The 15371-nt window shown below is 43.8% G+C and overlaps 1 protein-coding gene across 2 annotated transcripts in view; it reads right to left on the bottom strand.

The window, feature by feature from the left end:
* The window catches only part of ZNF280D (zinc finger protein 280D), a 180401-nt gene extending 167575 nt beyond the window's left edge, over positions 1-12826 (bottom strand). For both annotated transcript variants that reach the window (XM_075857961.1, XM_075857962.1), the window contains exon 1: positions 12592-12826. The gene's annotated coding sequence lies outside the window, so the exon portion shown is untranslated. The remainder of the gene's footprint in view (positions 1-12591) is intronic.
* Positions 12827-15371: the final 2545 nt, after the last annotated feature.

Genomic DNA, 15371 nt, shown 5'->3' with positions numbered 1-15371 from the left:
ATTACGGCCGTGTTCTGCGGTCCAGGCTCATAGGAAATAATGGACGCGGCCATGTGCACGGACCGCAATTTGCGGGTGGCTCGCGGGGGACACTCCGCAGCCGGCTGACCCGAAAATCACAGCCGTGCACATGGCTACAGTCGTGTGCATGAGGCCTAAATTGCATGCAACACCATAGAGCCCTTGCCTTAACTTTTGGCCAGGACTGTAGTAGGAGACTGAAACAAGTTTTGGTTTTCACAAAGCTCGCTGCTTCAGTTTTAAGTGTATGTGCACATGATAACTGCAATTACGTCTGAATATACGGAGCTGTTTTCAAGTTTAAGTTTTTTGCGGCGTTTTTTTACGTCCGTTTTTGGAGCTGTTTTCATTGGAGTCTATGAGAAAACAGCTCCAAAAATGTCCAAAGAAGTGTCCTGCACTTCTTTGACGAGGCAGTCATTTTACGCGTCGTCGTTTGACAACTGTCAAACGACGACGCGTAAATTACAGGTCGTCGGCACAGTACGTCGGCAAACTCATTCAAATTAATGGGCAGATGTTTGCCGACGTATTGGAGCCGTATTTTCAGGCGTAAATCGAGGCATAATACGCCTCGTTTACGCCTGAAACTAGGTCGTGTGAACCCAGCATAAAAGTGGCAATTTGATTAGCATGAAAATTAACTTAATCACTAAAAACCTATTTCCACTGCATTTCAGCCCTGCCACAAAATGATCTGCTAACATAATTTTAGTGATCTACTTGATAGCTCAGGAGAAAGGGTTAACAAGGACAAGGCAGCTGATATCACTCTGTCATGCTAATTGAATTATAAGAGCAGACTTGTTGCTTTAAAAGGGGGATGGTGCTTAAAATCATTGTCTTCTTCGGTTAACCATGGTTACTTCCAAGGAAACACATGCAGTCACTGCTTTGCATCAAAAGTGCTTTACAGGCAAGGACATCGCTGCCTGTAAGATTGCCGCTTAATCAACCATTTATAGGATCATCAAGAACTTCAGGGAGAGAGGTTTAATTGCTGTGAAGAAGGCTTCAGGGTGCCCAAGAAAGTCCAGCAAGTGCCAGGATCGTCTCCTAAAGAGAATGCAGCTACAGAATTGGTTCAACACCAGTGTAGAGCTTGCTCAGGAATGGCAGCAGGCAGGTGTCAGTACACCTGGCCTGGTGTCAAGAAGGGCAGCAAAGAAGGCACTGCTCTCCAAGAAAAACATCTAGGACAGACTGAAATCCTGCAGGAAGTACAGGGATTGGACTGCAGAGGACTGGGGTGAAGTTATTTTCTCCGATGAAGCCCCCTTCAGACTGTTTAGGACATCTGGCAGAATGATTATCCGGAGAAGAAGAGAGGAGTGTTACCATGAGTCCTGTGTCATGCCAACAGTAAAGCATCCTGAAACCATTCATGTGTGCGGTTGCTTTTCATCCAAAGGAGTGGGCTCACTCACAATTTTGCCTAAGAACACTTCCATGAAGAACGAATAGATTCTAAACATCCTCCAAGAGCAACTTCTCCCAACGATCCAGGAGCAATTTGATTATGAATAATGCTTTTCCTGCCTTATGAAGCACCATGTCACAAGACAAAATTAATAACCAAGTGGCTCGGTGAACAAAAAACATTGACATTTTGGTGGTCAGGAAATTCTCCAGATCTCAATCCCATTGAGAACGTGGTCAATCCCCAAAAAGCGGGTGGACAAACGAAAATGCAGAGTTGCGATACTCCAATCACTGACTAGCCAAGAATGGGTTACCATCAGTCAGGATTTGGCCCTCAAGCGGATATCCAGCATGCCGAGCGCTCAGCCGCTTCGGGTCTGTTCGGCTTTTTCCGGAAAGCCGATGTATCGGAGTACGGGATCAGACTTTCTATGGAGTCCGTACACGATACATTTATTTCCGGAAAAGGCCGAACAGACACGAAGCGGCTGAGCGCTCACACGAGTGCTTTAGCTGCTTCATTCTAGGGATTGGTGGGGGTCTCAGTGCTCGGACCCCACCAATCCAAACTTCTGACATGTCACTATGACATGTCAGAAGTTTGTCGAACGTTTAGCTACACTTTAAAATTCAACAATAATTGTTTTTCCTAAGCGGGTCTGGACTTACAGTATAAAACCCAATGCAAGTCTATGGGGCATAACAACGTGTAACGGACTACCAACAACCAGTATAAGGCTTCCGTCACACACTTTTTGTGTTGCATTTTTGCAACACATGCTTTTTTCCTGAAAAAAGCAACATAAAAATGCAGTGTGTGACAATCCAACCTAAAGAACTTATTTTTTTTCAAGTTATTTTTTAACTTAACCTTTATTTATTCAAGTCAAGCTTTAAAGGCTCTGTCACCAGATTATAAGTGCCCTATCTTCTACATAATGTGGTCGGCTCTGTAATGTAGATTACAGCAGTGTTTTTTTATTAAGAAAAACTATCAATTTTGACGGAGTTATGACCTATTTTAGATTTATGCTAATTATTTTCTTAATAGACAACTGGGCGTGTTTTTACTTTATGCCCAACTGGGCGTTTTTTAGCTTTTGACCAAGTGGGCGTTGTAAAGAGAAGTGGAGGACGCTGACCAATCAGCGTCATACTCTTCTCTCCATTTATGTACTCAGCACATCATGATCTAGCAAGATCACTATGTGCTGTCACTTACGCACACATTAACGTTATTGAAGTGTTTTGAGAGTGAATGGGCATCGCTTCCAGCCAGGACACGATGTCTATTCACAATCCCGACACTTCGGTAACGTTTGTGCGGGACTTAATGACAACAAGCATGATCTCGCGAGAAAAAATTAGCTGGGTTCATATCTGTTAGTTTTTTCCACTGTTCTGCTCTGTCATAGGAGCAGAACAATGGGACCGCTGCATCCGTCGCATGGATTCGCTGATTTGCCAGAAAAAAAAAAAAAAAGTCACACTACATGCTGCGATATTTGGTCTGCCATTTGCTCCGTTAGGAGGCTCTAACGCAGATGTGATGTAAACCTAGCCTAAATTACATATCTGCTTTGAAGGCTGCGCTATTTCTTCCAGTAAAACGACGGACACTCCGACAAAAACGCATTAGAGTCAAAGAGTCGTGTTGAGCGTCATTTGTGTGTTATGCAACGGCCCCGGCACTTCCATTATTTTTTGTTCTTCTGTTCCTATGACTCAATAGAAAACCAGAAAAAAGAAACGTGAATGTGAACCCAGACTTACCCTCTTTTCTGCTGTTTCAACAAGATGAATGCACCCTTTTGAAATATTAAAGGAGATGACCAGGCAGGGGGCGATTTTTCATACTGATGACCTATCCACAGGATGGGTCATCAGTATATGATCGGTGGGGGTTTGACACCCAGACCCCGCACTGATCAGCTGTTCTGACTGCTGGAAAATATGCAGTGGTCGTGCCGGAAGCAGAAGGCTCTGGTCACAGTATAGCGGTGAATAGTATATTCAAGAGAATAATTTCTGTCAGAGCGCTTGTCAGAGACGCTTACCTGTGTGCGGAAAGTGAAGAGCCATAAAAATAAAAAATAAAATACAGCAGCGATCTGCCCCTTTTGTGCCCACTGACCAGTGATCATCACTTTTGGTGCCCACTGGTCATCAAATACATAAGTTCAGTCGCCCAGAGTGCCCTTCTGCCATGCTGTAATCTGTGCCCAGTGATCACCTGTCGCAGTACCCGGTCGCCATCACCCTGCTGTGTTCCTAGATTGCCCACTGATTGAGTTCCCTGTTAGGTAGCAACGCCACGTGTCATTTAGTTTTTCCCCTGGCAGGTAGGGTACCCTTATTCGTCGAATACAGCAGGGTCACCGGTCTGTTCTCATTTGGGAGTATTTTATTGAAGTTTAAAAAAATAAATAAATACCTACATTACTTTTTAGTTAGTGGTTGCAATTTGGGTGCAGCATTTAGTATAGTATTCTAAAATCCCCCAATATGGCCAATAGTCTTCACAGCCAAGGAAGCATATCAAAAGATGTGCTCAGATACGGACAGCTCGTGCGGTCATCTTCGTCCGCATCAGGTGGCTCAGAGTCTGCACGCCGCCCCGCCCCCCCCCCCCGGTTGGCACAATTATACCCCCCCAGGTGCCTGAATCTACAGCCCCATCAGGCATTCAATTTGATACTACAGGGTCCAGCCCCATAGATTAATTTAAACTTTTCTGACACCCCTTTAAATTTAATGGTCCAGCAGACCAACACACTGCATATATTTTATGCGAGAGGCTAAAATTGGACCCCCACGAACGCAGTAGAATTAGGGATGTTTTGGTTTTTAAGTTATTGGTTTTGTCAAAAAGCCAAGTATTAGAGACTACTGGTCCCCTGATAATATAATACCCCCCTGTACTGCACAATTACGAGCAGGACACGATTTGAAGCTATCCTGAAGTCCCTGCACTACAACAGTCACTGCCCATCCCAACAAGATCCAAATTTTGGTAGGCTCTATAAAATTAGACAATTAATTGGCCACTACTGCCAAAGTTTTTCCCAAGTTTACACACCCCAACAAAACATTGCAGTGGATGAATCATTAGTGAGCTTCAAGGGTAGACTGCATTTCAGGCAGTATCTACCCAATAAAAGAGCCAGGTACAGCATAAAAATGTACAAATTATGTGAAAGTGCAACCGGGTACACCTACTCTTTGAGTTTATGAGGGGAAAGACTCCCATATAGATCCCCCAGAATGCCCCCCCCCCCCCCCCCTTCCGAGGGATAAGTGGAAAGATCGTACGGGATCTTGTTCATCCTTTGCTTGGCAAAGGATATCATCTTTATCTGGACAACTCTTACAAAAGTGCCCCATTGCTAGAATTTCTCTCGTCCAGATCCACCTTGGCGTGCGGAACAATCCGCAAAAATCAGAAGAGCCTCCCCAAAACTTTGCTGGGTCAAACACTAAAATTAGGAAAGAGCAGAGTCTGCAGCGACGATCTGCTGCACCTGAAATAAAAGTATGAAAGGGATGACCTTATATTGACCAGCATTCATGACAGCAGCTACAGCCTTGTCCCTGTATGCGGGTCCAACACCCAAGACCCCAAACCATTTTGCGTACATGAGTACAACAAACATATGGGTGGTGTTGACCTGTCTGACCAGGTCACAAAACCATACAGCGCCATGCGCAAGATAAAGGTGAGGCATGAAAAGCTGTCTGTCCATCTTACACAGATGGCTTTATACAACGCCTTTGTCCTCTGCAGATATGCTGACAGTGGAGATACTTTCCTCCAATTTCAGGAAAAAGTAATTAAAGAGACTCTGTCACCACATTATAAGTGCCCTATCTCCTACATAAGGAGATGGGCGCTATAATGTAGGTGACAGCAGTGCTTTTTATTAAAAAAAACGATTTTCACCATGTTATTAGCGATTTTAGCTTTATGCTAATGCAATTATCAATGGAAAACTGGGCGTGTTTTACTATTGACCAAGTGGGCGTTGTACAGAGGAGTGTATGACACTGACCAATCAGCCCCCTCCCCTAGGTATCACACAACCCCCCCCCTTGTAGATAGTGCCTCCCTCTAGATTCCGCCACATAGCGCCCCAAATAGCACCATACAGCCCCCTGTAGAGAACGCCATACAGCCCCCCCCCTGTAGAGAACGCCATACAGCCCCCCCCCCTGTAGAGAACGCCATACAGCCCCTCCCCTGTAGAGAACGAACGCCATACAGCCCCCCCCCCTGTAGAGAACGCCATACAGCCCCCCCCCCCTGTAGAGAACGCCATACAGCCCCCCCCCCTGTAAAGGACGCCATACAGCTCCCCCCCTGTAGAGAACGCCATACAGCCCCCCCCTGTAGAGAACGCCATACAGCCCCCCCCTGTAGAGAACGCCATACAGCCCCCCCCCCCCGTGGAGAACGCCATAAAGCCCCCCCCTGTAGAGAACGCCATACAGCCCCCCCTGTAGAGAACGCCATACAGCCCCCCCTGTAGAGAACGCCATACAGCCCCCCCCCTGTAAAGGACGCCATACAGCTTCCCCCCCCCCTGTAGAGAACGCCATACAGCCCCCAACCCCCCCCCCAAAAAAAGGGCTATAGCTTGTCCTACAAAAGAGATTTATCCCCTATCCACATGGCGCGACCGGTGCACTATTCATTTCTATGGAGCTGCCGACAGACTCCGGAAGTCCGAAGTTTGTCATGAAGAACTTCGGGGGACTTTTGGTCCCCCGTTCTCCTTATCGCTGGGTGTCCCAGCGATCCCACATGTATCCCCTATCTTGTGGATAGGGGATGCATGTCTTTTGTAGGTACAACCCCTTTGGTGGCGTCACGCTGTAGCAGCCATAGCGGCTGCTAGCGGAGCCTCGGCCATGGAGGGGGCCGTGCTGGTGAGTTGCACGGGCCCCCTCAGCCGCTACAGCGGTAGTTACGCCACTGGTTGGGGTGCTTTTTCTCCTTTATTTTGTTGAAAAAAAATTTTACATTTTGAGCTAAAGCTACATCTTATCGTAAAATAATGTAATTTTTCTTCATTTTCACTTCCCAATTCTAATGAAATCTATGAATCACCTGTGGGGTCAAGATGCTCAATACACCCCTAGATGCATTCCCTCAAGGGGTGTAGTTTCCCAAATGGTGTCACTTTTGGTGTGTTTCCACTGTACTGGTACCTTAGAAGCTTTACAAATGCGACATGGTACAGAGAAACCAATCCAGCAAAATCTGCGCGCCAAATGGCGCACCTTCCCTTCTGAGCCCTGCCGCTTGCCCAAACAGCAATTTATGACCACATGTGGGGTATTTTCGAACTCTGGGGAAGTTGCTTTACAAAGGTTGGGGTGCTTTTTCTCCTTTATTTGTTGGAAAAAAAATTTTTATTTTGAGCTAAAGATACATCTTGTTGGAAAATAATGTAATTTTTCATTTTTACTACCCAATTCCAATGAAATCTATGAAACAACTGTGGGGTTAAAATGCTCACTACACCTCTAGATTAAGTCCCTGTTGGGTGCGGTTTCCAAAATTGGGTATTTTTTGGTGTGTTTCCTTTATTTTGACACCACAGGACTTCTTCTAACCGGACATGGTGCCTAAAATATAAATAAAAAAAATAAAAAGATCCTCTAGGTGCTCCGTTGTTCCTGAGGCCTGTGTTTCAGTTCAGTAGCACACTAGGGCCACATGTGGGATATTTCTTAAAAACTGCAGAATTAGCGAAATACTCAGTTGCGTTTCTCCGGTAAAACCTTAAAGTTTAGCCAAACGTTCGGCAAACTTCTGACATGTCATAGTGACATGTCAGAAGTTTGGATTGGTGGGGTTCCGAGCACGGAGACCCCCACCAATCGCTAGAACAAAGCAGCTGAAGCACTCAGTGTCTGTATGGCTTTTTCCAGAAATAAATCTATCGGTGTACGCCTCAATACAAAGTCTATGAGCCCGTACTCCGATACATCGGCTTTCCGGAAAAAGCCGAACAGAAACAAAGGAGCTGAGCGATCACACGAGCGCTTCAGCTGCTTCATTGTAGCGATTGGTGGGGGTCTCTGTGCTCGGACCCCCACCAATCCAAACTTCTGACATGTCAGAAGTTTGTCGAACGTTTAGTTACACTTTAGGTATTACAGAAAAAAATTGAATTTCTGCAAAAAGACATTTAATTAGCAAATTTCCCTTCCACTTTGCTTTAATCCCTGTGAAATGCATAAAGGGTTAAGAAACTTTCTAAATGCTGTTTTGAATACTTTAAGGGGGTGCAGTTTTTAAAATTGGGTGATTTGTGGGGGTTTCTAATATATGTGCCCCCCAAAGTCACTTCAGAACTGAACTGGTCCCTAAACAAATAGGCTGTTGTCCTTTTCTTGAAAATGTGAGACATTGCTGCTAAACTTATAAGCCTTGTAATGTCCTAGAAAAATAAAAGGATGTTCAAAAAGAGGTTACAAACAAAGTAGACATATGGGAAATGTTAACTAATCAATATTTTGTGTGGTATAACTATCCATCTTACAAGCAGATACATTTAAAAAAATGCTAATTTTTTAAAACTTTCTCAAAAAAAAAAAATGGAATTTATCGACCACATTTTTTTCACTAACAAAGTACAATATGTCACGCGAAAACAATCTCAGAAGCGCTTGGATAGGTTAAAGCATTCCAAAGCCACATAAAGTAAAACGGAAGATTTAAAAAAAAAAAAAGTCATTTGGTCCAAAAGTGGCTGCGGCGGGAATGGGTTAAAAAGCAGCATGCAGGACCTGTAGGTGATGTAACTTCACCCATTGACTAATGCAACAGGATTGACTAGGAAACAGGGGCTAAAAAAACGTTACGTGCAGAGCTTGAGACGCAAAGGGGTGGAACATGATTATTATACCAGGAAAGAGCCAAGAGAACAATAATGTCACAGCCATGAGAGACAGAGCTCTATAGGAAATCATAAATCAGCATTGCCTTCCAATGAAAAATGCAAAGGCTAGGAATGTTGGGCACTAATTGATATCTTCTTTGTTTTGCTTGGAATATGCCTTTGGGCTGCTGTGCAGCACTACTCAGAAACATCATACTATCAAAGTTCTTTGACTTTAAAAGTTAAAGTTCTTTGACATGTTTTTGTGCACAAAAACCATGACTCACAAATGTGTGATTTGGAGCATTCCTATGGACGTGACTTCCAACTCAACCTCAGATGCAGCATGTCAGAAATCATTATGAAGCTTGGGCCTAAGGGCATGTTCACACTTATCTCCCGGTTTGATGTGCTGTGTGACAGAAGCCACCATCATCAAGCCTTTTATGCAAGGTGATCAAACGTGGATGCCTGCAAATAGGTGTGAACAAGCCTCTAAAAGGCTGAGGACAGACAATTTTTCGGTACACAAGTACTGCCGAAAGGGTCCATTCAGACATTGCTGTTGAAGTGCGGTTCAAACCGAATCTCAAATGTGATTGGATTTTTAATGTCATTTAATGAGTTTTTCGATTCGGTTGCAGTAAATAGACCAAATCGCAGTACAACACATTCGGTTTTCAGATGCAGTTTTTTCCATGGGGATTTAACCGCACCTCAACCACTACTTCTGAATGGATCCTTAGGGGGTTTTGGGCAAAACTCTTGTTCTTTTGGAATAAATTGGGGCAGATTTTAAGATGTCAAACTGTTGTAAATAGGCTGTGAAAAATTTACCAGGTTGTGCTTGCAATATATCTTGAGACTGCTAATGATTGTAACACACATTAAAGCCATGTTCACACAGTCAGGATTTGCAGAAGTTGATCGATTAGCTCAAATGACGCTAATAAAATCTGCGACACGGTCATTATTCTGCTCTGATTGATTCCGGTGCATGTAAATAAGGAATGAAAAAAATCCATTTACATGCTTTGCTGGCCGAATTGCAATGGATTGTGTCCAGATTTTGACGCAGAATCCGTGCATAAATCCATACGGAACAAAACATATGAACATGGTTTAACAGTCCTAATCCAGAGATACGCCTCTGCTCCCTACCCGCTTCTATTAACCATAGGAGCTCCTGCTCCGGGAGTGCTGCGGCGGTCCATGGATAACATGAGCGCTCATTCATTTGAATAAGCCCTGTGTAATGCTACATTTCCCCTGCAGCAGCCACATGAAACGCCTGCCACAGACGCTCCTAGAAAAACCCTGCCCGTATTAACTCATGCACGAGCAGCGACAGGACTTCTCTCTGCATCTGACGCACATACGTTGAACACTGCACATCAGACATAGTTACTAGTGTTCATGTCAACAAAGTTTTGTTTACACTTAGCGTGTTCGCTGCAGATTTTTCGCCTGGATTTGCAGGCGGAAAATTCATTACGTTTTACGATGCCAGCAATGTAGAGGAGATTTTATCCACATGCTTCGGATGCGTTGCACATTTGTTACAGAATTTCCCAATTAAGTTAAATTAGGAAATCAGATTTCGTGATAAGTGCCGTGGTTTGCAAAATTTTCTGCAATTACGCTGGTTAAAAATAAAACCTATACTTACCTTTCATGGCGCCGCCATAGCAACGCATCCCTGCTTTTCTGGCTGCTCTGTATCCAGGCTGCCCCCCTGTGATGGACATTTCATCACGTGACCCCTGCAGCCAATCACAGGCTAGAGCAGTCACACCAGATGAAACATCAAAGGGTGGTGCATGGACAAAGAGCAGCCAGAAGAGAAGGGAGGTGTTGCTATGGCAATGCGGCCATTTTCCGCAGTGGTTAATTTGGCAGTATATACGCACTAAATTTAAGCACCATTTGGTGCTAATATTAGGACATTTCCCTATGTACTCTGGGTCGGATATGCTGCAGACATTTCAGTAGCGTATCCTAACCAGGTGGACATAGCCTAAATGGGCCATGACTGGTAAGCAATGACTGCTTAATGGTTTTGCTTTTTATTCATACTGGTGGAAAGTGGATAGGTGGCCGGGAGTACGAAAACGAACACGTTCGCTGAGCTATAGTGTTTCTGTATAGAAATGAAAGGGAGTTACGGGACAGCGTAGCACAGTGAGATACACGGTTTCCAGGAACTTGTGAAACTACTTTTCAAAGTTTATTAAAAAATAAATAAGTTATTCACACGAGCATAACGGCTTCTATTTATAACGAAGCCATGACAGGTATGCCAGATCCCTTTCTAACAGATACTGGCAAGGCCTGCTGGACCCTATCCACCATTATGGTTCTGATATTTTTTGACTGCAAGAATATTATTGCATACTGCACTATTCTTGCATTCAAAAATGCTGGATAACCCTATGGGCCCCATTAATACTAGTGTGATACTAGTAATACTAGGAGCGGCAGCTGATAAACTAGTGAAGTCAGATGCCATTACGCAAAAGTTGGAATACATAGTGATACATTCACAGGTTGTGGAATTGGATGATAAAATACGTGTGGTAATTCAGCAGGGAGATTCCGCACTAGGGCTGGGTTACCAACTAATTCTGTACGGAAATTCTGCATCATTTACAGTAGCAGCAAAGTGAATGAGATTTCTGCAGATCTCATCCACACACACTACGCAAGGAAAAAACGCAGATAAGTCGTGCAGAAAGTGTGTTCTGCGGTGCAACTTTCAATTCCGCAGCACGTGACGTTATGCTTCTGGTCCTGCCACAGACTTCAATGGGGAGCAGAAATTCTGCAACAGATTTTTACAGCATTTATGCAAAAAAAAAAAAAAAAAAACTGTGAAAACTACATTGCTATAATTAATGTTTAACACTAAATCCACAGGTAAGACCACTATGAAAAAACGCAGCGTTTCTGCAGCAATGTGGCAGGAAAAATGCACCATTCGCTACGGATATCTGTGACCGTTATCTGCAGGTTTCTTTTTTTTTATATTCTGCTGTAGAAATGTTGCAGGGTATCCTGCGTGTGAGAACACACTCTTAATATTATGTTTTTGGTGCGTTTTTAAGTGTATTCTTTACATTTTGATGTAGAAAAAGGTGCAGATTTTATGATGCAGATTTTGGTGCATTTTTTTTAATGAACTTGTCAGAAAACATTTTGGGACAGAAAAAGCGACATAGGTTGCCATGCTGCAGATTTTAAAATCCGTATCGCAGGTCAATTTATACGCAAAAAAATTCTGCAACGCGTAGATAAGATTACAGGCAAATCGCATGGTGTGCATGCGGCCTGTGGTGAAAAATATAAAGCGGACGTACAGCCCTAGCCGAACGGGTAATGTAGTATTTGGAAGCCCAAGAGAAAATAACCGGTCTGGTTAAATTAACAATAATTATTATATTTATTACTTGGTAAAACGTGAATAAATAAAACAACATTTTTGACATGTGAAATTGTTACAGTACCTGAATATATTTGCAACTATTGTGATTAGAATATCCATTCGTTTTGTGATAACTTAGGGAATGGTTCTGGTGATATGCTGTAGTGTAAATTAAAGAGAAAAAATAGATCACAGTTTGTCAGTTTTCTCCAGTGTAGGGTGGCACAGTGCCACCCTCTTGTCAGCAGCGCTCCTGGCTATGCGAGTCTGCTCCTTTATGAGTGTGACTGGAGAGGGTGGGACTGTGATTCCTCATTCCCTCAGCAGCGGAGATTGTGGAAGTCACGCATTACTACAATTATTATGTACAGTGGCTGGCAGCAGATGAGCTGCGACTTATTAGGAGGCAGTCAACAACAGGCGCAGGTAGTACACACAAGTGTATGGGAGGGGTGAGCTCATCACCTTCCGCTCGCAGCCATCATCCTCCTTTTGTACTATATGGCAGCACCAACACGGACAGCTCGGAGGGCAAGCAGCGAACGCCACACATATCGCACGTCAACTTAATGACAGGAAATTCGTCCGTGTGACGCTTAATAATCTCTCCCCACACACAGCCCTCACCCCACCGCCTGTTTGTTCAGGCAGCTGCTGCTGCAACAACAGGCACGGCTCACCAAAGATGGCGTCCGACATATCGCTGGTCGGCAAACCATCTCTGGTCTTTACCCCACCTCCCTTTGCGATGTGCCTAAGCTCGGGGACTCCAGCGGAGGCCTAGGTAAACGGTCCCTGATACGGGCAGCTGCAGCCGGGATGGAAAGAAAGCAGGCTTACCGTGTTAGCTATGGCGGCTAGCAGGGCACAATGGCTCGGGCAGGTTGGCAGATAACGCGCTTGCAAGCCGCGCCGGGGCTGCTAACGGGGAGTTCGCGTGAACTCGCTGCGGTGAATGCTGGGTAATAGTAGGTCGGACAAGGCTGCTTGTGTGCTTGAGGCGCGCAGGCCGGGGAGCATGTGCTGTCCTGCCCCGGCACAGCGCCATTTGTAGGTTGGAGGCGCAGTGCGAAGGAAAAGGGAGTACATTAGCACCTTACAGAGCCAGAACGTTCCCAAAAAAACCACCAGCTGGAAAATGAGGCTCACTGGTACACTGGTGTGACATCTTTACTAACCCAAACATACACATCCTAAATGTCATAAAAATATATAGATTTATAAAAAAATAAAATACTGGGAAACTACATTGATTTAGTTGGGTGATGGTTGTTAGAAGATGCTTCTAGTTTTGGAAATTGTTGGAAGACGCTTTACGTGTAAAGTCTTGGCTCACAGCATTCTGGTTCTTTTTACGTGAAATACTTTAATAATTTTTCGAACATTTGTGTGTAGGATCAAATTGAAATATCGGTCAGAAGTTTGTAGGATCTACGTCCTGTAATATTGATTATCACCAGCATGACCATGGAACATGGAAGACCTTGCCCATCCAACTGGATCATGGAAAATGTTAAGAGTTTCGCCATTTTATGGTCAGTTCAAAGGAATATCACTTTGCTTTAATGGTAAAATGACAATCACCTTCATCACAAGGAAATGGAAATTAACCTCGAAATTTGGCTTGTCCTAAAATATTGTGGGTCCAATATTAGGGGGCCGAAAGGGTGTTTAGGATGATAGTAACTAGTCATGCCAAATTTATAGGATCATAATTAATAAGCTAGAAAAAAAGACGCAAGTCCATCGAGTTCCACCCATTGGCTTGCATTATTGATCCAGAGGAAGGCAAAACCCCTCGTGGTAGAAACCAATTTTCCTCGTCTTGTGCCTCGTTCACACACAGAACATTTCTGGCGTTTTAAGCTGCATCACATAACGCTTCTAAAAACGCTAGCATTTTTCAAATGCAGCATGCAGTGTTTTTAGTGTCGTTTTGTGTGGTGGTTTTCATTTAATGTCATTTTGTTAATGCGTTTTTATGGCATTTTTCAAGTCCCATAGAGAAGCCTATGGGAAAAACGCCATATCCAGAGCATACTGCGTTATAAAAATAAAAAAAAGCCACCAACCACAAAATTGCCTCGAAAACCAAAACGCAGTTGTATGTTGTGCATTTCATATTTTACTATAGACTTTAATTTAAAGGCTATGTACACCTTTGATGGGCAATTTACAGGTCAGTCAGTGTGTTTCGTGTAACTTTTTAATTAGCCTTTATTAAAAATAAATGTTACTTTTTTAGATACAGCTGATCTGTATTCTCTATACCGATCAGCTGTATCTTTCGCTATGACCAGAATCATCAGTCAGTCCTGCAGACCTGACAGGTTCATTGTCAGCGGGTTCTGCGTGTCTCTGACACACAGGATCCACCTGTAATCTATCAAATCTAAGTTATAAACTTAGATTTGATAGATTACAGGTTGATCCGCTCAACCCATCAGTCCCGCGGACGTGATGGGAGCACCATTTACCGCTACATACAGCTGTATACAGAGCAGCTGTATATAAAAAGGTAAAACTAATTTTTTATTAAAGACTAATTAAAATGTTACACCAAACACATTGACCGGTTTATTAAAATAAAATAAAAAATGCCCATCAAAGTTTCACATAGCTTTTAACATCTAGCCGCTCTAAAAAAAAATACATCTAAAAACGCCACGCAAAATGCTGTGTGTGAATCCAGCCTAAGGGTATGTGCACACGCTAGCTGTCATTTACGTGTGAAAAGACAGACTGTTTTCAAGAGAAAACAGCTGCCTCGTTTCACACGTAAATGCTCCTCGCATTTTGCGAGCCGTCTGAGACACTCGTAAATCTTGAGCTGTTCTTCATTGAGTTCAATGAAGAACAGCTCAAATTACGTGGCAAAGAAGTATCCTGCACTATTTTTGAGGAGGCTGTATTATTACGCGTCGTCGTTTGACAGCTGTCAAACGACGACGCGTAAATTACAGGTCGTCGGCACAATACGTCGGCAAACCCATTCAAATGAATGGGCAGATGTTTGCTGACGTATTGGAGCCCTATTTTCAGATATAAAACGAGGCATAATACGCCTCGTTTACGTCTGAAAATAGGTCGTGTGAACCCAGCCTAAGGGAAAAACTCCTTTCTGACTGTAAATATGGCAATCAGAAGAAATCACTGAATCACAGACCCATTTTCAGTAAACATATAAGGCCTTATTCACACAAACGTGTTATACGTCCGTGAAAATCACGCGCGTCGCACGGACCTATGTAAGTGACTGTCAGTGAATTTCACGCAGCGTATGTGCGCTGCGTAAAACTTACAACATGTCCTATACTTGCCCGTGTTTCGTGCAGCACGCACCCTTTGAAGTCAATGGGTGCGTTCAAATCGCGCACAGCACACGGACGCACTTCAGTGTGATTCGCGCAACAGTAGTAAAAATAATGAATGAAAACAGAAAAGCACCTCGTGCTTTTCTGTTTGTAAACATAAAACCAGAGTGTCATAATGATGCCGGCTGCGCGAAAATCACGCAGCCACGCACCATATGCTGATGCCACACTGACCTTTTGCGCACGCAAAACGGACACGTCCGTGTGACTAAGGCCTAAGGCTGAACAACAAAAAAACAACCCAGC

The sequence above is a fragment of the Rhinoderma darwinii genome, chromosome 3 (genome assembly GCF_050947455.1).
Source record: "Rhinoderma darwinii isolate aRhiDar2 chromosome 3, aRhiDar2.hap1, whole genome shotgun sequence".
Taxonomy (NCBI): domain Eukaryota; kingdom Metazoa; phylum Chordata; class Amphibia; order Anura; family Rhinodermatidae; genus Rhinoderma; species Rhinoderma darwinii.
This window is presented reverse-complemented; position numbering and strand designations above follow the sequence as displayed.